The 26494-nt window shown below is 39.4% G+C and overlaps 1 long non-coding RNA gene across 1 annotated transcript in view; it reads left to right on the top strand.

Annotated features, from left to right (window-relative positions):
• Nucleotides 1-26194, top strand: part of LOC138814825 (uncharacterized) — a 30395-nt gene extending 4201 nt beyond the window's left edge. Inside the window, exons 2-4 of the long non-coding RNA XR_011368100.1 lie at nt 8786-8836; nt 19019-19259; nt 25970-26194. This is a non-coding gene — a long non-coding RNA (uncharacterized lncRNA). The remainder of the gene's footprint in view (nt 1-8785; nt 8837-19018; nt 19260-25969) is intronic.
• Nucleotides 26195-26494: the final 300 nt, after the last annotated feature.

A 26494-nucleotide genomic window follows, 5' to 3' on the forward strand; every position in this document is an offset into this window, starting at 1 on the left:
TGAAATATTCGGTAGATGTCTGTGAAATCTAGTTGATCTATGCAGTTGTTTAGATCTGCGTTTTCTCTGTTGAGTTTTTACTGAGTTTATCTATCTAGTGAGGAAACTGGTGTGTTAAATACCCCACAAATTAATCTCTTTGGATCTCTGTCAGATTTGAGGGAAAGTAGTGTTTCTTGGATAAATTTGGGGGCTCCATTGCTTGGCGAATAGATATTCAGAATTGTAATATCTTCTTGAAGGATAGATCCCTTAATTAGTATGTAGTGACCTTCTTTATCTCTTTTCACAAATTTCATTTTGAAGTCTCTTTTATCTGATATTAGGATTGCAACTCCTGCCTGTTTATGGGGGCCATTTGCTTGGTAGATTTGGTTGCAGCCTTTCATATCCAAAATGTGTTTGTTTTTATATGCAAGATGTGACTCCTGATCCTAGCAGATAGAAGGATCTTGCTTTTAATCCAACTAGATAGTCTACGATGCTTAATTGGAGAGTTAAGTCCGTTAATGTTGAGAGTTAAGATTGAGAGGTATTTGGGAGTACCTGCCATTTTATCCACCTTCTTGAGTGCTGAGTCAACTGGGTTCTTCTTATGGTTCTTGGATTCTCAGTTTGGGTGCAATTTCTTGGCCTTTATTGTGATCTTGTTGGTTTTCTATGTGTAGGACATCTTTAAGAATGTTTTGTAGGGCTGGTTTTGTGGAGATATATTGTATCAATTTTTCTTTGCTATGGAAGGTTTTTATTTTACCTCCAGTTAAGGAGAGTTTAGCTGGGTACAAAATTCTTGTTTGATAGTTGTTTGTTTTTAGGGCATGGAATCCATCATTCTAGGCTCTTCTTGCAATGATTGTTTCCGCTGAGAAATCTGAGGTGATTCCAATTGATTTCCATGTATAGGTGATTGATCTTTTCTCCTCGTCATCTTTAAGGATCTTTTCTTTGGTCTGAATTGATCCTGTGTGGATTATAATTTGATGGTGGATGTCCTATTCTGGGCTGGTCTATTTGGAGTTCTACCAGCTTCTTGTATCTGAATAGGACTTTCTTTTTGCGTGTTTGGGAAGTTCTTTGCTAGGATCCTGTTACACAAATTTCCTAGACCATTAACTTCTGTCTCTAGCTTCTCCTCTACACCCGTTAGCCTCAGATTAGGCCTTCTGATGGTGTCTTACAAATGTTGGATAGATTTATCATATTTCTTGGATTTGTCTTAAATAGTTGTATGTTCTTTCTCTATAATATCTAGGCTCTCTTCAATCCCCGAGAGTCGATCTTCTGCATGGTCTAACCTACAATAGAGACTTTATACTTTGTTTTAAATTTCTTCTTATAGTTGGTCAACTTTGTTGGCTTCAAATTCTTTGTTGCAGCATTGTTTTAGAACTTGTATGAACTTCTTTTCTTCCTTAATTTGGTTTTCAGTGTTTATTCTCAAATCCCTTAGTTGATTTGTTATTCCCATTCCTTCTGTTGGGGTTCCATTCAGCATTCCCTTTGTGGTCTCTCTGACTTCTTTCAGTTCTCTGTTTATGGATTCCATGAATGCCTTTAGTGATCTTTCTGCATTCTCATCTCACTCTCTCAATTCCTGTATTTTTTTTGATTAGCTTCTTCACGTTCACGCAGTTCCTGTAGTTCTCTTTGACTGATCTCAGCCTGCTCATGACATTCCTTTATTTCTCTTTGAGTGCTCTCCATCTGCGCATGCAATTCCTGTATCAATCTTTGAGTAGCTTCCTCACGCTCATGATATTCTTGTATTAATCTTTGTTTTGCCTCCTCTCTCTCCCTATCACGCTCATGCGGAGTCCTTTGCAGGTTTTCACTCTTTTCATTTACTATATTTACCAGTAGTGTTTATAGAGCTTTTTGAGAACTCTCCTCTGGATTATTGATTATCTTTTCTGACCCCTGATTACCATGAGTGGGAGTTGAGATACCCGGACTTGTCATTTTTCTTGTGTTTTTCCAGGTTGCTCTGCCCATTTGGGATGAAAGTAATGCCAGTTTTGTGCTAGCACACTATTTTAAGGCAAGCATCAACCAAAGTCTGTAGTTCCACACTCAAAAATCTGCAGATACAATCTAGTTCTACAGATATACCTATTCAACATCAAACAACTATGTATTAATGGGCTACAAACCGCAAAGAAGAATTTGGCAAACAGAAATGATTAAGTTTAGGGAGAGATATGGGTAAAAATAGGCACATAAGTATGTGGAAAGGCAGTGGGATAGTTAACTTAACTCAATCCTAATCTCAAAGCGGGAAATAGGTTGGATAGAATGATAGTAGAGAGAGAAATAAGAAGAAAGAGAAAGAAAAAAGACAAGAAAAAATAGAAAAACAAAAAAATAAAAATTAAGAAGTTCAACACTTAAAAATTATGCAAAATGAAAACGTAATATTCAGAGAAGAACGTGGATAGAATAAGAGAAGGGGATGGATAGAAAGGAGATGTGAAAAACTTAAAAATAAAAATTCTTAAAATATTATACAGGTAAAAAGGGTAGTACTGCTATTAAGAAATTTAAGGCTAAGAGGTTTTAAATTGAGTAATAAATTTCTGGATTAAGGGTGTACACAATGGGGCTAAGGTCTAATAATCGACTATTGGCATATCTGAGGATTAGCAGAATAACAATTAAGTCACGCAAAGAAGATAGGAAAGAAGAAAAAGTGAAAAGAGTAAGAAGGAAAGAAACAAAGGGCAAATGGTCAGTAGAGCTAAACAAAAAAAATTTTAAGAAGACAAGAGAAAAAAGTACACACACATATACCCCTAAAATGAAAATTCGGAGAGGAAGAAAAAAATGTTAACAAAAAACAAAAAAAATTAAAGTAAAAAATTCAAAATTAAAAAAAAAACTTTTAGAAAAACATTTTTTATAAAGGTACAAAAAAAGAGTTCTTTGATATTTTTGGGTGGGGATGGTAATATAATGTATCTCCCTTGTGTCCTTAAGCTGTCTCTTGTTGCAGTCTCTGGTCTGTTTGTGGTTTTTGATTTTCCTGTGGCTTGAATGGTTTCTTAAGTCAGTTTGAGCAGGCAGAATAATCACAGCAGATGATTCTTGACCACAGGTGAAGCTCTGGGTAGGGTCACAACCATCAGACCTCATTCTCCTCTCAGGACAGTTGTGAGGAAACAAGGGATTTATACAGAGGGAACTCTGGAGCATGGCTAGGCACAGAGGGAGCAGCCTTCAGATAAGTTTCTCCGCAATTCTGTGAGCAAATGACAGGAAGATAGCTGGGAAGGGCTCAGGTGGGGCCTGTTATTAATTGTCCAACAGATGTGGGCTTATGAAACAAAACATGGCTCTCTTTCATCATTACCCTATCGCCATGAGGAAGAGGATCCTTCACTATGTTGAGTTTTGTAGCTGGTGAAACCAAAGCACAGAGAAGCCAGTTGACCTACTTATGACTTCAATTTCACAGGAAGCTCTGCCTGACTTTGATACCCTGCTCCCTAGGAGAATGGATGCTATTCAGTCCACTTCTTGTGTTAGGAAGTTCACTTCTTGTCAGTTGTGGGGCTGGAACTCTAGGCATGGGCACTGTTCCCGAAAGCCTCAGCAAAAGGCTATTTAGTGCTCTACCACTTGAGCACAAAGCACTACTTCTGATTTTCTGGTGGTTCTTTGGAAATAAGAGTCTCACAGACGTTTCTGCCTGGGCTGGTTATGAACCATGATCCTCATATCTCAGCGTCCTGTGTAGTTAGTATTAGAATTCTGAGCCACTAGCACCAGACTTAATTGTAATTCTGACTTTTTTTCTCTCTCTCTTTCAAAAGTACTGATCCCCATGTGGCTGGAACCCGAGGTGGCCCTCTCATTCTGGAGGTTGGCTGTGGGTCAGGAGCTGTCTCGCTCAGTTATTGAAACAGCTCCATGGGATAAGCCCCTCTGGCTAGACCGTGACAGTTATTCATTGTCCCTCCTGCCTTACTAGACTTATTGTATTGCTTTCTACATCATTTTCTAGCACCTGGCCAAAATTATGATACGTAGTTATGGAATGAAAAAGTAATGCCATCTTAAGAAAGTTATTTAGGGCTCTGGGAATGTGGCTTCATGGTACAGTGATTGCCTAGCATCCATAAAAGCCTGGGTTCAATTCCTCTAGTAACACATAAAAGAAAAACTGGAAGTGGTGCTGTGCCTCAAGTGGTAGAGAGCTAGCATTGAGCAAGAAAAAAAAAAGCTCAGGAAAACTCCCTACCCCTGAGTTTTAGCCCCTCGACTGGCAAAAAGAACAAAAACGAAACAAAACAAAACAAATAAACCATTTAGTTAGTAAATCAAAAATAAAGAACCCATACTTGGAATATATAATTGCTCCTTTCATACTGACACCTGACAACAGTCCCTAATTCATGTACTTTACTTATATGAGGATACTGTGTTGAAAAAATCTTTGTTCATTAAGTCACAGCAATTAATACTAGGAATGTGCTTAGATGCCAGGTAAAGTTTAATTCTGGAAATTCAACGATTCCAGGATTTGTGTCATCACTGAAAATCACAAAAAGAAGGGTAGGCTAAGTGTGATTTTGAAATTTTTTTGGTCCATTATGGCACCAAAAAGGCAGAGGCTAATTAATAGTTGTGACAGAAAATAAGGAATAACTCCAGATAGAAGGAATAAATGATAGTAATTAAGGTATACCAGAAACTGGTCTTGAAAACAATTTTTGGTTATTGTAGAACTAGTTGTTAACTAGGCTTTTCCTCATTGCCTTTAGAATTCCAAATCTCTTAGGCTAGCTCTTCATCTCTGTGTGATAAATGTATCGCCTATGCTATTCTTTCATACCTTATCTCCTTTACTTTCTAAAAATCTCATTCTTTCTATATTTCTCTATGAACATTTCCTGATACTAAATACACTTATACAGATGGCAGAGGATGCTAATGTAAGGGTCCCATAGCTCATGAGTTATTAATGTCGGCAAATGGAAAAGGAGGACTTCAATTTTAATGTCATCATTTGGTTAAAATTTCCATTCTTTGTCTACACTGTGTCATTCAGTGCACATAAATGCAAATATGAGCCAGGTGCTGGTGGTTTACGCTTGTAATCCTAGCTACTCAGGAGATTGTGACCAGAGGATTGTGGTTCAAACCCAGCCTGTTCAGGAAAGTTCATGAGACCGTAACCTTCAATTAACCACCAGAAACCCAGAGCTGGTGCTGTAGCTGAGCACCCAGGATCAGAGTTCAAGCCCCACAACCTATAAAAAGGTGAAATATGACTTTAAGTTTCCCCAAAAGGAACGACAAGATCAATAATCTTCCCAAGCAAAAAAAAAATTCCAAAATGATTCAGTGGGCCTACTTTTGCTGAGTTATGTTATGGATTCTATGCTGGACATATTCTTTAAAAACAAATCGTTTAACTAGGGATACAGGTGGAACCATTGCAACAATGAGATGTACAAGTCATCATGTTGAAAAACGAACCTTACAACGTTGGTGGGGGGTGGAGGGTCGCCTGGGAGGAGGGGGTATATGGGAAGGGATGGGAAGGGGAAACAAAGAGGAGATAACAATGATTGATGAGAAATGCACTGGTTATCTTGCCCATGTAATTGTAACTTCTCTGTACGGTATGCTCACAGTAAAAAGGAAGTAAAAATTGTCAAATATTAGCTTTACAATAAAATTCATATAATATTTCTCGTTTGAAAAGAGAAGTCTATACAGTTGATGTCACTTGGCTTTCTTACTATCCTAGTTTAAAGCCAAACCAGGCAGGATAGTCTGTCAAAGTCTTATCTGTAATTACACAGGAAAAAAGCCAGAAGTGGAGTTTTGGTTCAAGCAGTAGAGTACTAGCTTTGGGACTAGGTGAGCAGGAAAGAAGACTGTTCAGAGACAGGGTCCAGCCTCTGGGTTCAAGCCCTAGAACCAACACCAGCTAAACAAAAAAGCAAACAAAAAACCAGATATTTCATTGGAACCCTCCTTAAAGGACTATTGGTGTGAGAAATGGCTCCTTTTGCTGTTCATACATACTGGTTGCTTTTTTGGAATCCTTATTGCTCTGGAGAACTCAGGACCAAACAAAAGGAATTGATAACTGACTCCTGCAACAAAAGAATCATCTCAGGGGTAAAATATCCATCCATAAAACACTTTAAAACCTCCATGTCTTTGTTTCTTTGCAGTAGATTTTTTGGGGGGTCCAGTCGTGGGCCTGAAATCTGGGCCTGGGCACTTTACCTCAACTTTTCAACTCAAAGCTAGCGCTCTACCACTTGAGCCACAGCACCACTTATGGCTTATATTTGCTTATGAGGTGCGAGGAATCGAACCCAGGGCCTCAAGCATGCAAAGCAAATGCTCTATCACTGAGTCACCTTCACAGTCCCTGCAGTAGAACATATTTAAAACAACGTTATTTCCTTTTGTTCTATGCTGGCCATCAAATGGCACATTATATCTTTTTGTAATATTCTCAATTTAGAAGTTTACAGAAAAATTATATATGAGTAAAAACACACTAAAAAAAGTCAGGGACAGAGTTTCCTTCAAGCCTTCGGATTCTCTTCTTTTACAGTAAAAAGGAAAGCACAAGTTAACTTGAACTTTGTCAATCCTCTATGTTCCATTCTTCTCCTGGGATCAGTTTCCACATCCAGTAATAGTTATTTCCAGGAACAATCTATGGTGCTGTCTAAGGTATAATGAATGTTTTCTGGCTTCACCGAAATAACCCAAGGACACCTTTGGACCTGAGGTAACACGTGTTTCAGAGACAACTTAGTATAGAGAAAATATGAAATTGACATTTCTTATAAATACATTATCCATGAGTATATTGAGTTCAAACTTTGTAAATTCTCTGTAAATTAAGGTGAATTTTAAAGGGGAATATGGTTCTCAGATAATTTTTTTCTGAGTGTATATGCTGCGCATTATTTCCCAAGTTTACATAAATTTGTTAACTCATGTTAACTATAACAATAATAAGAGAAAGAGAAATTCTGTGTTTAAGACTCTACAAATAAGACCACGTTGAAACAATAAAGCCAAATCCAGTATGTAGATTTATGAGTGTGATATAGAGAAAGCATTACTCCTACGTGGAACACGAAGTGTATTCTAAATCACACTTGCTAACGACACATCTTTGTAGAAAGAAGAATGGAAGAATAATTCTGTTTCCAATGCAAGGCAGATATAAGAGCATGGACTTGTCTGGAAAAAAAGAGTCCATCTTGAGAGAGCAGGGATTATACTAGCCATGAACTGGTGGATAAGATCACATTTTTTCTTTCCTTTAGTTATATATTTTTTGTTGGTGGTGGTCTTGTCACTTGAACTCTGGGCCTAGACACTGTCCCTCTGCTATTCCGCTCAAGGCTAATGCTCTACCACTTGAGCCAACAGTGCCACTTCCAGTTTTCTTGCAGTAAATTGGAGAAAAGAGTTTCCGGGACTTTCCTACCTGGGCTGGCTTTGAACCCCAATCCTCAGATCTCACCACAACGTAGCTTAGGATCACATTTCTAACAGTGTACACTCAGCATATGTAATTTGTATATTCATCTATCTGTATATGAAATCTTGAGTTAAAAATCTGGACTACAGCTTAGACTTTAAACTCAAAAAATGTTTGTAGTTTAAAAGTTGATTCTACTGGATAAATGAAACCTAAGAATGTAAAGGAGTCTGGGAGGTTCAGTTTGCATCCAGCCTGGGCAGAAGAGTGTTTGAGACACTATCTATAATTAACCACCCAAAATCTGGATTGGAAAAATGGCTCAGGTGATGGAATAACAGTCATGAGCAAGAATGATGAATAAGAGCTTGAGGCTTTTGCATACATACATATAAACATATACATACACACAGAGGCACTTATATGTGCACACACATATACAAAAATGAAGCAACTCTCAAAATATGTAGAAAAGTTAGAAAACAATAGAAAATATGTCCTGAGTAAGACTGGAATCAAGTGCTAATTTTTAAAATTAGAAAATCCTCAAGTGAACTTTCTTCAAAATGTTTGAGCATATTAGAGAGGTAGGGACCAGAGATAGTAAGAGAGTCAAGTAATCAATATTAAAAGGATTGGATCCATGGAGGAATGAATCAGAGACCCCGCAGGTGCACTTGAAAATGTTCATACCCTGTGTCAAATGTTAGAACATCTTTGAAAATAGTACATGAACAGTCTGAGAATTCTAGCGGATAATATCACTAGAGAAGTTCAGAATTGCTAGTCAGTATCTAGATTAAATAAACCAAGAAGGGGCTGGGAAGGTGGCTCAATGGTAGAGTGCTGTGTTGCATGCATGAAGCCCTGGGTTCGATTCCTCAGCACCACATAAGCAAAAAGAAAAAAGCCGGAAGTGGCTCTGTGGCTCAAGTGATAGATCGCTAGCCTTGAGCTGAAGGGCTGAGGGACAGCACACAGGCCCAGAGTTTAGGCCCCATTACTGGACCCAAAAACAAACAAACAAACAAACAAACAAACAAACAAAATAAATAAACCAAGAAACTATGGTTGGGCAATGTGATACAAGCCTTGAATTCTAGCACTCAGACTGACAGGAGATTAGGGACTGGAATTTCTACTGATACCTTCCCTAGACCAGGTAGTATAATTTTGTCTTAATAAAATAAACCAAACAAGAAAGGAATACACAGTTGGAAATTTGGGCTAATTTCTTCATTATGTTTTGAGAAGCCAAGATTTCTATTGAAATGCAACTGGTATATCATCCTCAGTTGTGTTTAAATGTTCTCTTTATTACAGAATATTCCTAGATGCAAAATGGTTCATTATTCCCATCCAAAATTTGAAAAAGTAAGTAATCATCATTCTGTTAGATTCCAAGGAAAGATGAAGGATTACAAAAGCATAAACCTGGAGGAATAGCAAAGTTCATCTAATGTAGGTCTTTATAGAACTTGCTAAATTAGAGTTTAGACTTCAAATAAATATTTCGGTTTTGTTTGTAATATCATATTCTATAGGATACTACAAAATTCTTTTTAAGTAGAGGGTTTAATTGGTGTGTGTGTGTGTGTGTGTGTGTGTGTGTGTGTGTGTGTGTGTGTGTGTGTGTGTGTGTGTGTGTTGTGTGAGAGAGTCAGACAGAGGTGAAGTTTGGGATAAAATACTTCTTCCCTTCAGCATTTAGTTTTGGTATCTATTGTTTGTCCCACCTCCCCAATCTGTAGTTCTAAAGTTGCCTTCTAAATACATTTATCCTTTGATCTTCTTGATATTCAGATTCCTAAGGTCTGCCTGTGAACTTCAACATTGGCTTCATGAAGGTGATGCCTTTATTCTAACTTGTATGAAGCCCATTGCTCTGTTTAAATGCAGTTTGTGCTGTGTTAATGGTTTTACTTAGCCCAGACTGTGGTGCCCCAGGCTGTGACTGTTAATTCTGAGATTAGTTTAGGCGAATAAGAGATACTATACTTTCAGGTATATCAGTGAAAGAAGTTCAGTATCTTTATTGAAACAATTTCCTGGCTGTAAATACAAACAAAAACATCCAGTGATATAAATGTACTATCTGTTGTTTTTAGTTAATTGTGCACCACTCTAATAAAAAAATCTTTTTAAACTAAAATGAGTATTTGTAATGGGAAAAATCAAATGTTACAAACCTTGAAAATTGATCAAGTACTAAAATAAAAAGAAAGACACTAATCAGGAATGAAGTACAAATGTAAGTGTTTAATAAATAAATACAATGTTTGAGATTCATATCCATGTAGCAAATACAAAGGAAAATAGAGGAAAGTCACTGAGATCCTATCTTACACACTAGAATAGCTATCACCACTCAAATAAATAAACTGCTGGAGAGGTTGAAATAAATCAGGAACTATATCTGGTTCTGTGGCATTGTAAACCAGCGCAAACCATAGGGATACCTTAATGGAAATTTACACAATATCAAAAAGACAGATGTGTTGATGTCCTTTACCGCAATTGGATACATATTGAAGGAATATAAATCAACATGAACATCCATGTTTATGGCAGCAATATTCCTAGCAACCAAGCTGTGTAATCAACCTAGATGCACCAGAAAGAAGGAATGAAGAAAATGTGCTACTCATAGCTATAAACATGTTCTGATATATGAGAAGTGAATGTTTCTACTGTATCATTGCTAAATATTTTGAATATATACCTAATCTTACTTTCACGACGTTTTGTGGCATTGTGTTTTTGCTTTAAGGAAGAATGTCCATATTGATTTTCAGACTAGTTACAATAGGTTGAAGATATCCTATAATATGTGGATATTAGATTAAAGTTTAAATATATCAATGAACATATAGAGTACCATCATATATAGTTTATGATTTGAAGCAATTTTAAGAAGGCAACAGTTGGGGAAAAAGATGTTGTTAGAAGCTTAACAAATACACAGACATGGAAAAATACAAAAAATGTGCAAGTAATTACTGCTAATAGTAAAACATTTTCCTCAAGTTTTAACAATGAAACTATTAAAATAATACTTAATAATATCAAATAAATATGCCATGGAAGAAAATGTACCATTGCTATACGTTTCCCCATAATTTGTTTTACTTTATAACAAATGGATTAGAAGAAAGTGTAACTACTTGTCTGAAGATGCTAACACTTTCAAGTGTCATTGATTTAATCCAGCAAAGGAAAGTAACAGAGAAGTAGAGAGTAAGAACAACCTGGGGTATGGATAAAGATACTCAGTAGAACTTTGTGAGGAAAGAATGTGCTCCGTTTTCCTTATCACAATAGAGCTAGGACAGCTAACTTTTGACAGAACACTTGTAATGTAGAGTAGTGGAGTTAGTAATTTAGGTAGTAATTTATTACTTTTATTCCCTAATCTTATGATGTGATTCCCAAATGATGTGAGTGTTCCTAGATTTTCTTTCTTTTTCTTGGGGGGGGGGTCCGGTGGTGGGTCCTGAACTCTGGGCCTGGGCGCTGTCCCTCAGCCCTTCAGCTCAAGGCTAGCGCTCTACCACTTGAGCCACAGAGCCACTTCCAGCTTTTTTCTTTTTGATTATATGGTGCTGAGGAATCAAACCCAGGGCCTCAGGCATGCAAGGCAAGCTCTCTACCACTGAGCCACTTTCCCAGCCCCCTGATCCTAGGTTTTCTGAGGCCTTTTTTTCACCAACAGTTTCTAATTCCTCACTCTGCCAATGGTTCTTCTGCTACTCTCATTTCTCCTTGTTTCTGAACTAAACTCCTGTAACATTTTGGTTCATGAGAAAGAGCTGGAGAAAGATGAAGATGGCTTGGAGTCTGAGCTAACATCCACTCCAGCTTGGAGGATCTGGTAAAGGACTTCCACCTTGGTCTCAGAATCAGATATTAATTGACATCTTTGAAAATGGAGAAACTCACTCCCTCAGGCAGAATCTGTCATTTCTTGACTTTCTCTGAAGTTTTGATACTAGGGCACAATTCAAAGAATGAGCTTTCCCATTGTCAGAAGGAACAGGTTGAAAACTAAAAGTGACCTCAGGTCCCAAAGGGCCAGTCAGAAACCAAGAGATCACACTTTCCTCCTCATCAGGGACCTTCTGGTAGGAATAGAGTCTGAGCAAAATCTAAGATAGAGATAAACTGAGACTGGGCCTAAGGAAGAAACAAAAGAATGACCCTCTCTTTGACTACAAGTGAGTTGTGTAGTGAGACATGACAACTTCCTTCATATAAGAAAATTCACTAGGTAAGTTATCTCACTGCCACTTTGCAGGAGGTCAGTTTCCCCAAAGGAGAAGTTGTTAAATGTTGTGAATGCCAGTTTGCTCTCTAGGCTGTTGTGTCTCTGACCCCCTCTCATGTCAGGAATGCATTGCTTCTTTCAGGCACTCAACTACTTGTCCTGACTCCTAGGCAGGAATACTGTAGGCTATTCTTTGGCTAACCTCTTACATTTAAGGTAGAATAGGCCCAGGCTCTCCTCATGCCAAGAGGTAGATGCAAGAAGTGAATATAAGCTTTGTACAGAAAAAACAATCATATTGAAAAAAATTAAAATAAATTAATAGTTGAGTAATTTAGGGTTTATAGCCACAAAAAATTAGGTAATTATTAGTAATACATCTAGAATTATGGATTAGGAAGGCAACAGTGAAGTAGGTTCAGGATACAATGGAAAAGACACACCATAGCCATAAGAAGAGATGAGAGTATGAAGGATCTATTGGCATAGGTCCATTTACTATCTTAGGAGTGACCTTTGATAGGAGGCTTTTAGAATAATATCTAAAAGAGAGGGACTTGCTGGGCACTGGTGGCTCAGACCTATAATACTAGCTACCCAGCAGGCTGAGATCTGAATTTTATGATTCAAAGTAAGCCCAGGCAGAAAAAGCCAAAAGTGGTGCTGTGGTTCAAGTGGTAGAGCATGAGCCTTGAGCTCAGAGACAATGCCCAGGCCCTGAGTGCAAGCTTTAGGATCAGCAAAACAACAAGAAACAATAATGATAAAAGAAATAAAAGAAGGACTTAAAGATATGCGATGGAATGATGATCATGTGTGACTGTTTAGGGAACATAAAAGGAGACAAAATTTGGGGCAAAATGATATCTATTTTTTTACTAATGAAGGATGCAAATCAAATGCCAAATTCCTCTTCTCAAAAACTTCAAACTTGGGCTGGGAATGTGGTTCAGTGGTAGAATGCTTGCCTTGCATGCATGATGCCGTGGTTTCCATTCTTCAGTGCCACATAAGCAGAAAAAGCCAGAAGTGCTGCTATGGCTCGAGTGGTAGAGAACTAGCCTTGAATTGAAGAGGTGAGGGACAGTGTTCAGGCCCAAAGTTCAGGCCCCTTGTCCGGCCTAAATAAAAACAAAAAAATATAAAATCAAACAAAAGAAACAACCTCCAAACTTATCTTTTCTCAAAATTGAAGAGAGGTTCCTTTTACAGAAATTCTCCTAATCTAGCTCAAGGTCATCAGAACTTTAGTAGACTTTTCCTGTTGAGATGTAATGCACCTGACTCTACTGAACCTAATCATGGCTAGGAAAGTATGGACATTGATACTTTTGTTGTATTTTTCCTTATAAATATATAACACTGTCAGTTATGATATATAATATATATTATAATATAGAATATATTATACATTATATAATATATTAAATATATTATAACATGTATTATGTATTAAAAGACTTCCTAATTTTAGATGTAGGAACAGGCAACATATTGAAAGAAAAATGTTTGAATTTCTGAGTTATTTCTCTACCACAGGACAATACCAGGTTTCATTCTTATTACCCAAAGAGCAACATAGGAAAGCAATGCCCATGAATGTGGTTCTCTGGATTTTGGAAATTGTGATCATATATATATATATGTGTGTGTGTGTGTGTGTGTGTGTGTGTGTGTGTGTGTGTGTGTGTGTGTGTGTGTGTGTATTCATATATATGAAATATCGTTTAATAATAGGGAATATGTAAAACTATAACAACAGATACACCTATGTGCACACACTCCCAGTCACTTTCATGTATAAGAATTTCTTTTCTATGCTCCTATTCACCTACACAGAGAGTACATGAGTTGCCCTTGAATTGTCCTGGAAGTTCTTTATTGGAATACTGTAGCTTCACATCCTTTGTTCCCTAAGTAGCCAGATTTTATGTATTCAATAACAAAACTGTTACAGGCAAAAGTATCCACTCTGACACACAGAGGAACTTGGATTTCAGAAATGCCACAAATAAGTGGGAGGTACAGCAGTACTTTTCAAAATTGAATAGATTACATATTTATTAGAAAGCTTGTAAGAAAAAAAAACTTCAGTGTAGGAGGATACACTTGAAGAAAACTACAGTTTAAATTACACATAGCCGGGTGCTGTAATAGACAATAAATAAGAATAAAAAAATTACATATGACAACAAATTACAAAGTTCCAGGGCATTTCCCTACTCATGAGAACTAAAGTAATGCAGAGTAAAAATAAATAAGTGAAAATGCAAATATTTTATACCAAATTTCAAAACATATTATATGTTATACAAAGGAAATGCAATAAGCATGCATATGACAGTCTAGTAACATCATATGGTATGATGAATCTGATTAACTGATTCATAAAAATTAATACAATGCATTACATCTGATATCTCAAGTGTCAACTTAGCAGAATACTTTCAATCTATGGTGTCTATTTTGCATATTATCCAGTCCTATCTATCCCACAATGGCAGAAGGCTCTTCCTGAGAATGTCCAGAGACCCGTCTACTGTGGTGCTCAATATAGACTGTTCCAATTCTCTTTTATTTGGCATGTGACAGACTATCTGTTAACTTGCCAAAGGCACAATTTGGACAGGCTTCCAGTAATGATACTTTAGCTCGCAGATAAAAAGGGAAAATGAAGACAAAGGGAAAATCTACCAGATCCCTGAAAGTTTTCTATCATTGTGCTAAAACTGTAGCTTTCTACTGACACTTCAACAAACTGAAGTAATTGCCACTCCAACCACATGTCCAAATGGTAGCTTTCCAAATATTGGCCTATTTTCACTTTGGTAAATCAAGGCACACTACTGTGGCCCCGTTTCACTTAAACTATCAGCTATGGTTGGACCAAAGGATAGTTGAACCTATCAATTTCTTAATTTTAGGTCATCACACAATCAGTTCATAGCCTTAAACATTAAAAATACCTACCCATATAAGTCTGCATTACATACGTATTACTGTTTTTCTTCATTTGTCATGTTTTACATACTTGTGTATCCCAGGGCTTAGCTCTGTAATATTCCTTCTCATGGTTGTTGAGTGGCTTTCTTCACTGGGTGACTTTTCCCTGGGTGGAGCTGAGTCTGGCATGTCACGCCGTTAAGTTCTTGTGACCTGCTAAATGACTCCTTTTATTCCAAGGCCTGAGTTGGAGCTAGCAGCTCTGCCAAGCTTTGTCGGTATCCAAGATGGAGTCTCCAGTACTGGGGAGGGGGGAAGGGTGGCCTTCCCTCCTCTGCTCCCTAAGAAGGAGTGAGGACATCAGGCTTCAACTCTTGCCGAATCTTGGTTCCTGGATCATCTCTGGTCTGTGAACTGCAGGATGAAAATGTCTGCTCCTTGTCGGTTCTTGCTGGTGTTGAGTAGAATCTGCTCACCCGCTGTGTATGGCTCTTTCCTCCTGGACTCTCACTATTTCAGGTATGGCAGTAAGGCCGCCACCACCCCTGCTGCCGCAGTGGCAGCTGCTGGGAAGAGCTCAGATCTGTCCCCTTGCTTGGATTTTTCCTCTCTGGCCTAACTCTCTGTTGTGTGATGGCACACTTGGCGTGATTGTCTGGTTTAGGACTGTTCACTGGAACTCTAAAACTGCTTAATATGTGAGAGCTTGTTTAGCCTCCAGCTTGTCCTCCGCCATCTTCCTGGAACTCCACAATTTTAAATTTTCTTAATAGGCTAAGTTGTTAAAAATGTTGAAGAATTAAAATTTACCTGTCATAATTGTAAAACTCTTTTGAAATTCCTTTATCAGAATCGCAAATTCACCAATCCTAATTCCACCTTTACCATCAGAAACAGCTAACATTGTTTTTATGATATAGTGTCCATGCAACTATTCTTTTCCAGTGGCTTTGTTATGCATATATATTACTATAGAAGCTAATGCCGAGCAAAATGAACTACAAGATATGGAAACAGAGGCTTTTTTATTAGCTTGCTGTTTTTAATGTAGTATGTGATTTCTATTTTGCTTTGGGTTTTCTCCCTATAGTTTAATCCCTGCTGTATTTGATTTTGGTGCCCTGTATTTTGTGTATACATTTACCTTAATTAGGGAATGGAAGAGGAAAAACAAAATGGTGAGAAAAAAGACAAAAGGCAAACCAATGCAATAGCAATGCTCACAAGACAATATAGGGGAAATGTACATAACAACTTGTGAGAGGTATTGAGGAAAAGGAAAACTGTGAGAAAAATGAGGGAGGAGGTAAGAAGTATGAAAAGTTATGAATTAAGTACTTTAAAATTACTGACAGGATCATTGCAAGATAATGTTAAAGCATGCATAGATGCCTCACCAGCAGCCATTCAAGGAATGGCACATGCTGCAGCAATGAAAGGAGAACCCTTCAGTGCTTATGTACAAAAATTACATAAGAAATGACCTCAGGCCAGAAATGGGGTCTGTTTCTCATGTGACCAGTCAGAACACATGAGTAAAGATTTTCAACAAAAGAAAAATAAGCCTAGTAACAATAAAAAGGGTAAAGCGCCTGGACTTTGTCCACAATGAAATAAAGGCAATCATTGGAAAAATGAGTGTAGATCAAAATATCATAAGGATAGAATTCTCCTAACAGAAGAAGAAAAGGAGACAAAAAACAAGAAGAGGGGTGCTCCCTCAGCCCCGTAAACGAAAGAGGGGAAACACCTACTGTTACACAAAAATCCCCTAAGGGATCAGTTCCATTAAATCTCTTGTCACCTTCATTTGCAGTATGGGATTTGCCAAGAGCTACTCCAGGAAGTGCAGGGTTAGATCTGGCAGCAAAAAAGAGATTACATTGTCTCTATCATGTATGGTATTCAGCTAATAAACACTCAAGTTTACAGTCTTGTAATTGAAGGAACTGTGGGCTTGATAATTGGTAGAAGCTCAAATTATAACAAAACTTTGAGATATTACCTGGAGTAGTTGATGCAGATTATCAAGGGGAAATTAAAGTAACGGTAAGGTTTTTAAAAGAAAATATGTAAATACATATGGATCAAAGATTATCTCAAATCTTAATTTTAAATTATGTCCATCTTCGAAATGAAATCCTAAAACAAGATCGAGGTACAGGAGGTTTCAGTTCCACAGAAACTGTGGCCTGGGTACAATCTATTTCTAAGGATGGACCCATGAAAACCAAAAAAGTGGATACAAAGCCTGTTAAAGGTCTCGTGGACACAGGGTCAGACCCAACATTTATTGCAGGAAAAGACTCGCCCTCCTCCTGGCCAATTATGAAGACAGAATCTACATTAATGGGATTGGATATGGCTAACAATGTTGCTCAAACTTCAAAATTTTTAAAGTGGGAGTGTGAAAATAGATTTGGAAACTTTCAACCTTATATTATATCTTCTTTGCCCTTACATTATGGGGCAGAGACATTATGCAAAACATGGAACTAAAATTAGTTACCGCAGATTACATTAGTGTACAAAATTTTTCATAGGGGCCGCTGATGAGAAGTTTGCTGATGCAATATCATGGAAAAATGATCAGCCAGTGTGGTTTGATCAGTGGTCCCTAACTCAAGAGAAGATACAGGCTGTAGAACAATTGGTAAATGAGCAAATACAGAAAGGATATTTAGAGGAATCCAATAGCCCTTGGAATACTCCAGTTTTTGTAATTAAAAAGAAATCTGGGTAATGGAGGTTGTTACAAGACCTCACAGCCATTAATAACACCATGTATGACATGGGGACTCTTCAGCCAAGACTTCCATCTCCTGTGGCTCTTCCTAAAGGAGATTATATAATAATCATTTATTTTCAGGATTTTTCCTACAATAAAATTGGATCCTAATGATTTTCAAAGATTTGCATTTCGTGTGCCCTCATGTAATTGGAAAAGGCCCTGGCAGAGATATCAGTGGAAGGTCTTGCCACAAGGCATGAAAAATTCTCCTACATTGTGTCAAAAATTTGTGGATTAAGCTTTACAAAAAACTAGGGAAGAGTTTTCTAATGCTTATATTATTCATTATATGGAAGATATTTTAATAGCTGCTGAAAGTAAACATTTAACAGAACAAATTTTAACAATTAACCATTGAGCAATTAAACAACTTTGGTTTGCTTATTTTTCCAGATAAAATTCAACATAATAAACCTTTAAATTATTTAGGAAAAATAATACATCATGTCACAAAAATGAGTATTAGGCTAGATAAATGAAAAACATTAAATGATTTTCAAAAATTACTAGGGAACATAAATTGGGTTAGACCCTACTTGAAAATTATCACAGGAGAATTACACCCATTGTGTGAAGCCCTAAAAGGTGATTCTAATCTTAACTCTAAGAGACGATTCACTCCAATAATGTTAGAAAAATTTCATTGGTGGAATAAAAGTTACAAGCAAAAGTGGTCCAATTGGACTATAATAATGACTGGGATTTTATAATATTAAAGACATCTTATACCCATACAAGATGTTTATGGCAAGATGCATTCCTGGAATGGCTTCACTTGCCTCACAGTCAGACAAGAATGATAGCTTCTTTTGTATATTTGTGCAGCCAACTCATTGCCAAGGCAAGGAGTAGGTGCCTAGAGTTATTTGAGAAAGAAATGAATAATATAATTATACCTTATTATAAAAAACAATTAAAATATTATTACAGAATGATGAGAATTGGGGATTAGTATTATTAAATTATACAGGACAAAAAAAATTTCATGTTCCTCAACATCCTTTATTAAAATTTGTGGAAGAGATAAAAACCATTTTCCGTTAGTGGTAAGAACACCTTTAGAAGGAGCTCTAACAGTTTTTACTGATGGGTTCTCAAATGGAACTTCGGTGGTATACATTCCAGACCACTTCCCCATTACTAAAAGGGCATCCGACATTTCAGAGCAACAGGCGGAAATTATTGCTGTAATTTTAGCTTTAACCATATTTCCCCAGCAGCCTAACATTTACACAGACTGTAAGCATGTGGTTAACTTATTTCCCGCCATAGAGACAGCTCTTTTATCATGACAATAAAAAATTATAGACTTGTTACATCAGTTACAAAAATTAATTCAACTTAGAAAAGAAAAATTATTTATTGAACACATAAGAGACATACAAATTTACCAGGTCTTCTTTCATTTGGAAATATGATGGCTGACCTATTAACTAGAGAAACCATCATGCTTTATTTGTAATTAATCACAAACCCAGGGGAAAAAAAAAAACAACAGAAGATGCAAATGAAGAAAGCGATGCAAAAGCTCAAAATTCTTCACCTTTCTCCTGAACAGGCGAAGACAACAAAAGAAGCCCAACCACCAACCTGGGAACTAATTAAGAAGCTCAGCCATTCTGCGGAGGAGATTGTTGTTTCTACAGGAAAGACTATCACTGTTGAAAATATGTTTCTTGCTATGCTTGCCATTATTGCTGTGCAGGCAGTGTCTGTTTCAGGAGAACAATACTGGACTTATGTTCCTAATCCTCCTCTTCTACATCCCGTGGGATGGGAGGGATAAGGATATAATACAGGTAATGACAAATAATAGTGACCTGCTAGGGGGTTTGGAGGACTATTCTAATTCTCATATGATTTCTCAAACAATTAATTATGAAGGAATGACAGATACCACTCCAATTTGCATAACGCTATCAGGAGAAAATCTCCCCGGGTGTTTGCCTATAAACTATAGAACTTTTTTTTTTTTTGAATTGTAAAGATGCTATACAGAGGGTTACAGTTACATGAGTGAGGTAATGAGTACACTTCCTATTGAGCATTGTTACCTCCTCCATTGTTTTCCTCCTACCATCCCTTCCCTCCCTACCTTCCCCGAGGTTCTTTTTTTTTTTTATTGGGATTAAGTGATTACATAATTTCCCATATTTCACAGTATTATGGAATAATGATGCTCATTTAAAGTCATAGGTTCATTCTAACTTTCCTGGAGCAAATTGTCTATCACAGTCTGTAACATATAACGGTGTTCACATGTTATACACCATACATGTGATCAGCAGCATGGGTTATTTAGTAGTGGTTCGACCAGATGATTGGGAGTTCTTTGTTTCTTAAGTCCTGTTGGTTTTGTCGTATAACCTAACATTTTGGATTTAGCATACACTTATCAGGGAGACCATGTACCATTTGTCTCATCGTTCTTGGCTTACCTTGCTCAACATGATTCCTTCTAGCTCCATCCATTTCCCTGCAAATGCCATTATTTTGTCATTTCTAATGGCTTCATAATACTCCATTGTGTATAGATACCACAATTTTTGGATCCATTCATCCGTGGTGGGGCATCTGGATTGTTTACATATCCTAGCTATTGTGAATAGTGCTGCAATAAACATGGAGGTGCATGTGTCCGTTGTTCAGGGTAGATGCCTAGAAGTGGTATGACTGGGTCGTAAGGGAGGTCAATCTTTAGCTTTCTAAGGACCCTCCAGACTGCTTTCCAAAGTGGTTGTATAAGTGTACATTCCCACCAGCAATGTAATAGGGTTCCTCTTTCTCCACATCCCCTCCAGCATTTGTCGTTGGCTGATTTGTGGATGTGGGACATTCTGACTAGGGTAAGGTGGTATCTCAGGGTTGTCTTTATTTGCATTTCCTTCACCACCAGGGATGATGAACATTTCCTCATGTGTTTCTTTGCCATTTTTATTTCTTCATTTGAGAAGTCCCTCTTTAGTTCCCTTGCCCATTTAGCAATTGGTTTGTTAGGTTTGGGAGGGATTAGTTTCTTGAGTTCCCTGTATATACAGGATATTAACCCCTTGTCTGATATATTGCTGGTAAATATTTTTTGCCAATTAGTTGGTTGTCTTTCTAGCTTAGTTGCGATAGATTTAGCTGTGCAGAAGCTTTTTATTTTAAGGTAGTCCCATTTGTCGAGTCTCTCTCCAACTTGTTGTGACCCTGGGACTCTGTTCAAGAAGTTCCTTCCTGTGCCTATTAGTTCATGCGTTTCTCCTACTCTGTCCTGCAGTAGTTTCAGAGATTCAGGTTTAATGTTAAGGTCTTTAATCCATTTTGAGTTGATGTTGGTGCATGGTGATAGGCTGGGGTCCACTTTTAGTTTTCTGCATGTGGCCACCCAGTTTTCCCAGCACCAGTGGTTGAAGAGGCTGTGTTTCTTCCATTGTATGTCTTTGGCTCCTTTGTCGAATATCAGCTGGCTGTAGGCCTGTGGATTTATTTCTGGATCTTCTATTCTGTTCCATTGGTCTTCGGGTCTGTTTTTGTGCCAGTACCATGCTGTCTTTGTTATTATAGCTCTGTAGTAGAGTTTGAAGTTCGGCATGGATAGCCCTCCCATATTGTCTTTATCCCCTAGAATTGTTTTGGCTAGTCTAGGTCTTTTGTTGTTCCATATGAATTTTTGGACTGTTTTCTGTATTTCAGTGATGTATGTCATTGGGATTTTAATAGGAATTGCATTGAATTTGTATATTAGTTTTGGAAGTATTACCATCTTTACTATATTAAGTCAGCCTATCCAAGAGCATGGGAGGTCTTTAAATTTCCTAGTGTCTTCTGAAATTTCTTTCTTTAACTTTTTATAGTTTTCATTAAATAGTTCTTTTACACCTTTGGTTAGGTTAATTCCTAAATATTTTATTTTTTGGGAGGTTATTGTGAATGGGGATGCTCCCTTTATTTCCCTCTCTTCTTGTACATTGTCAGTATACAGGAAGGCCACTGATTTTTGTGGGTTTATTTTGTATCCTGCTATTTTGCCGAAGTGATTAATGATTTCTAAGAGTTTGTGGAGGGAGTTTTTTGGATCGTGACGGTATAGTATGTCGTCTACAAAAAGTGGTAGTTTAACTTCTTCTTTCCCTATGCGGATCCCTTTAATGTCTATTTCTTGCCTTATTAACCTGGCTAAGGGTTCCAGGACTATATTGAAGAGGAGTGGAGAGAGTGGGCATCCTTGCCCTGTTCCTGATTTTAGGAGAATTGGTTGTAGCTTTTCCCCATTAAGTATAATATTGGCTATTGGTCTGTCATAAATGGCTTTTATTGTTTTTAGAAATGTTCCTTCTATTCCTATTTTCTCCAGAGCTTTTAGCATGAATGAATGTTGAATTTTATCAAAGGCCTTTTCTGCATCTGTGGCGATAATCATGTGATTCTTCACCTTGGCTCTGTCGATGTGTTGGATTACATTTATTGACTTATGTATGTTAAACCATCCATGAGTCTCTGGGATGAAGCCTACCTGTTCATAGTGTATAATTTTTTTATCTTGTTCAATAGGTGTTGCATTCCCTTGCTCTGGAATTCCTCACCTTCTTCCACTCCAATTATACGAAGGTTAAATTTCTTGGCATTATCTGCTTGGTCTTGAATTTTCCTTTGGTTTAATTTGAGTGATTTTTCCATATCTGTCACTTTTTGGTCCAGTTGGTGTATTCTGTCTTCTGTATCTGACACTCTACCTTCCATTTCATTCGCCTCACCTCAGCTCATCACTCCCCACCAACCCTAGCACTTGCTCAGGGGATCGAATCTCCCCTCAGCTCCACTACTAGAGGAGACACTCCTCCAAGCCTTTCCACTCCACATATCAAGAACGTGCACAGTGACTGAGTGAGAGAGAGAGAGAGAGAGAAAGAAAGAGAGAGAGCCTGAGAGACTGAGATACTGAGAGATACTCAGACTCAAGGACTCAGAACATAGCATCCTTTGAGAAGACTCAGCACACAGCATACTTCAAAAAACAGCACAAAGTACCCTGAGTAATAGACTCAGCACAATGTGCCCTTTGAAGGACTTAGCATATAGTAGCCTTTGGGATGATTCAGCACACAGCACCCTTTGAATGAGGGAGTCCATAGCACGCAGTGTATAGGACTCAGTGCATGGCACGCTTTGAAAAACTCAGCACGTAGCACTCTTTCCCAGGACTCAGCAAATAGCACCCTGTGTTAAGACTCCATACACACCACACTTTGAAGGGCTGAGTATGTAGCACCCTGTGTAAAACACTCAGTGTCCAGCACCCTTTTAAAAATTCAGCACATAGCATAGTTTTGAAGGACTCTGCACATAACACCTTGTAGAAGAACTCAGCACACAGCACCATTTGAAAATCAGTACAGAGCAAACAGTCTACAGGACTCGGCAGACAGCACTCTCCTCATTCTTCTCTTCTCAAGGATGCAGCATATTGCACCCATTGGGATAACTCAGCACACAGCCTTCTTTATTGGAGGCTTGTTTTTCCTTTGAAAACAATTTATTCTTTGTGATAAGCGTAACATAGCCCTCTTCCCTGGCCACCAATAGGCCACTAGATGCCCCTTGAATTTGGGCCACCTCCCAGAAGCCTTTGCCCTACCCAAACCGCAGTTTACCATTACCATGACCCAGCAGATGTAGGCCTGAGAGAAGGCCACTTGGCCACCTACATATGTTGGCTGCTGAGGCCTTGAAGAGTCATGTCACATAGTCATCATCTGCATCACTCTACAGAAGAAAGGGAGGGAGTGCTCCTCACCTGAGCCCATGAGCTGTGGGTGTCTCTAGATGTGGGGCAGCCGTGGCAGGATGTGCTTTGTGGGGGAGTCCTCTATGGGGTTGGGAACCTTGATCTCTCCTCTTGCAGTTTCCACACTGTGTTGAAGTGGTAATTCTTCAAAACTTTTCTGCTCCCCCCTCATTTCGCCCGCCCTGGAGCATGGAGGCATCCAAAGCGGCGGCAGCGACAGGAGGCTCAGCCTGTGCTGGCATCTGGAGCCCGTTGTCCATGTCTTCCCCTGTGAGGAGTGACAGCGGGTCCTGCAGCTCTCTCCTCTTCTCCATCTTCTCCTAGGACAGTTGGTACACACGCTCAGGTTTCTTCTGACACAGCTCAGCCAGAATGAACATCTGCTCTTTACATGCCACGAGGGACTCCTCAACAGTGCAATGTGTGCCGAGCTGGCTGTATCTATGTTGAGGATCACCCGCTGGACTATGGAAGTCCATCTCATCAGGCAGGTCGTGGACAAAGTATATTTTCTTCTCGGACACCCAGGTGTCCCTCTTCCCATCCCCACACAGGCTGTGGTGCCAGCTCATGGGATGGAGGGCCTGTGGCTCAAGCTTTCTCTGGCACTTGAGCTGCCAGGTGAACCGGTTGCCCACAGCAGGCCTGCCACTCCCACTACAGGAGTTTCCCCCTGTGGATTTCAGCCACTAAGAGTGCTCACAAATCCACATCCCTATCAATTTGGGGAATGTCTCCATCCTCTGCAATGTTCATGTGTATGGGGGGAGTCGACTCCTCAACTTTTGCTTCTCCAGGGTTTTTGACTTCCCTTTCCCCAGGGAAAGCCAGGAAGCTCAGCTGGGCCTGCCGCCCCTCTTCCTGTGGTCTGATTGCTTTCAAGCACTTGAGAGTGTCCTGCCACTTTGGTGGCACCACCTAGTCTCCCCAGTTGGTCGGGCCGTGCACTTGCTTCAGCTGCTACAGGTGTTGGGTCTGCCTCTCTAGGTGCTGCTGCAGGGCCTCCTTCTTGGAGCTCAGCCGCTAATTGGAGATGCTGTGCTGTTCACAGGTGGCTCTGAGCTCCTGCAGCTGGGCCAGAGACTGTTCCTGCTGGTCCTGAGATGCTTGGCTTTCTTTCTATCTCAGCCACTTCTTTCCATTCCTCTATCTTCTCCTCTGTGTGGACCAGCTGTTCCCGCAGGTGTTTCTTCACCTGCTGCTCTGTGTCCAGGATGCTCCCAAGCTCCTCCTTCTCACCGCTCACCCTGTGGAGAGCATCCCTCAGCAGGGCCAGCTGCTCCTCCAGCTGTCCGTCACACATATGTGCGCATCATAGGGTTTCAGGGATCTCCTGCCAATCCTTGGCCTTCTCCTCCAGTCTCCACCATTGCTACTGCTGCTCCGGGTTCTGGAGACGGAGCCTCTGGTTTTCCTGGACCTGGATGTGAAGTTATTCCTCCTGGTTTTTCAACTCCATGTGCGTGCAGTAGGCATGGGCCTGCAACTGTCACTCGACCTGAGATGGGCCATAGTTCCTCCAGCCTGTTCTCTAGGCCAAACACCTGCCTCGCCCCTCTCCCTTTTGCTCCTTCTCCTCTGTCAGTTCGTTCATCCACTGGGTCAGCAGCCGGGCCTCCTCCTTCCACGTGGACCTCTCAATGCTCAGGTCTTCTGTGAAGATGTCTCTCTCTAGATTCACTGTGCTCACCAGTCAGCTCAAGTTGTCCAGAAGTCTCTTCAGTACCTCATGCCCACCAGTGCTTGTTGGAACTTGCAGATTCCTTTCTTCCTGTTGTCCAGAGCACTTCCAGCTCCTCCTATAATTTTGAGTTTACTTGCTCCAGGTAATCAAAGATTCTGGCCTTTTCCTTGAGCAGAAGGTTCACATCATGCAGCTGTTCAGAGAATATTTCAGTCTCATTCTGTGATCATTGACCACAGAAGCCGACATCTTCAGCTCTCCCATGCACTGCCATTTTTTCTGCCACAGCTAGGATTCCAACTCAGATCTGGGTAACACTATAGCACTGTGGGTGAAGGGGAAGATCACCATCCTTGAAGACTACAAGGTCAGGTCTGCTCCCAGGGCCTGAATTGAAGCCCCCGCATTGGCAAAATTCATATACCCACCTATTTCAAACATATGATCTTTATTTAAATACATGTCTGGAATGCATCATGTGTTCACTGTAGTTATTCTTTTTATTGTGTATCTTAGGGATGCATTTTGTATTTTATTGATTATGATGAGAGATATAACTGTGCTGGCAGGGATGAGAACTAATTCCCATGTCTGTAACATTGCTTAAGCCTTCTGCATCCTAGCTGAGACCCAGAATTTTCACAGGGCAGGAAAACAAGTGGATGTATTGGATTCTCACATCTGCATTCCGCTTTTGGCACTGTTGTGGTTGGAACTTAGAGCTTAGCAAACACAACAGGAGAAAGGGTCAAGGTGAGGATACCATGCTGAGAGCTAAAAAGTAACTAAGCTGTTCCCAGGACCTGAGATTGAGCCCCAGGAGTGGCAGAGGGAGAGCACAATACTCATCCCTTCATAAGCTGAAGGTAGTCTGCATATTTGCATACATTAGGAGAGATGGCGACCTGTGATGGAATCCAATATACCCCATGACTACCGATTCTTGGATCTTCCCCGATGCCTCCATTTCATGACTGTGATGATTATGGTCAAGCTTCATCAACTCTTCATTGAAAATAATCTATACACAATGAGTCTTGCTTATCATTTCCTAGGTGCATCCTGCAAAAAGTACTCATTCACAGATGAGATTGATCAAATTCCACGACCCTTCCAAGTGCTGGAAAAGAGTATCTCAGGATCTCCTGCCATTCCCTCAATGGAGGGGGACTGACTTGGATTCGACCTTGAGGTCTCCGATACCCCGATGCCCTTGGGCTTCCGCGAGAGCCAGCAGACCTTCAGCCACTCCAGGTCACCTTCACTCTGCAGGCCGCTGAGTTCGGACCCAGCATGATCACCATGCAAAGGAAAATGAACATAAAAGTGCCAGGTGGAACTTCCTGCAACTTTTCTTTTCCCTTCGCGGCTATTTTTTTTGTTCCTGCAAGCCCTGGGGTCCTAGGATCCGATGATGGGTTGTAGGTCCAGAGGTTGCAGCCTAAGATGTTCGGAACTGATCAGAGTTGCCACAACTTGAGTTCAATCTCTGACTCTGTTAAAAAAAATTATGAAGGAAGCACCCTAGTCCGAATACTCCCCATTTTACTGCCAGAGCTGGGATTAAAACTCAGGTCTGG

Source organism: Dipodomys merriami, unplaced genomic scaffold, assembly GCF_024711535.1.
Source record: "Dipodomys merriami isolate MVZ:Mamm:240054 unplaced genomic scaffold, mDipMer1.0.p SCAF_614, whole genome shotgun sequence".
In the NCBI taxonomy this organism is placed as follows: Eukaryota; Metazoa; Chordata; class Mammalia; order Rodentia; family Heteromyidae; genus Dipodomys; species Dipodomys merriami.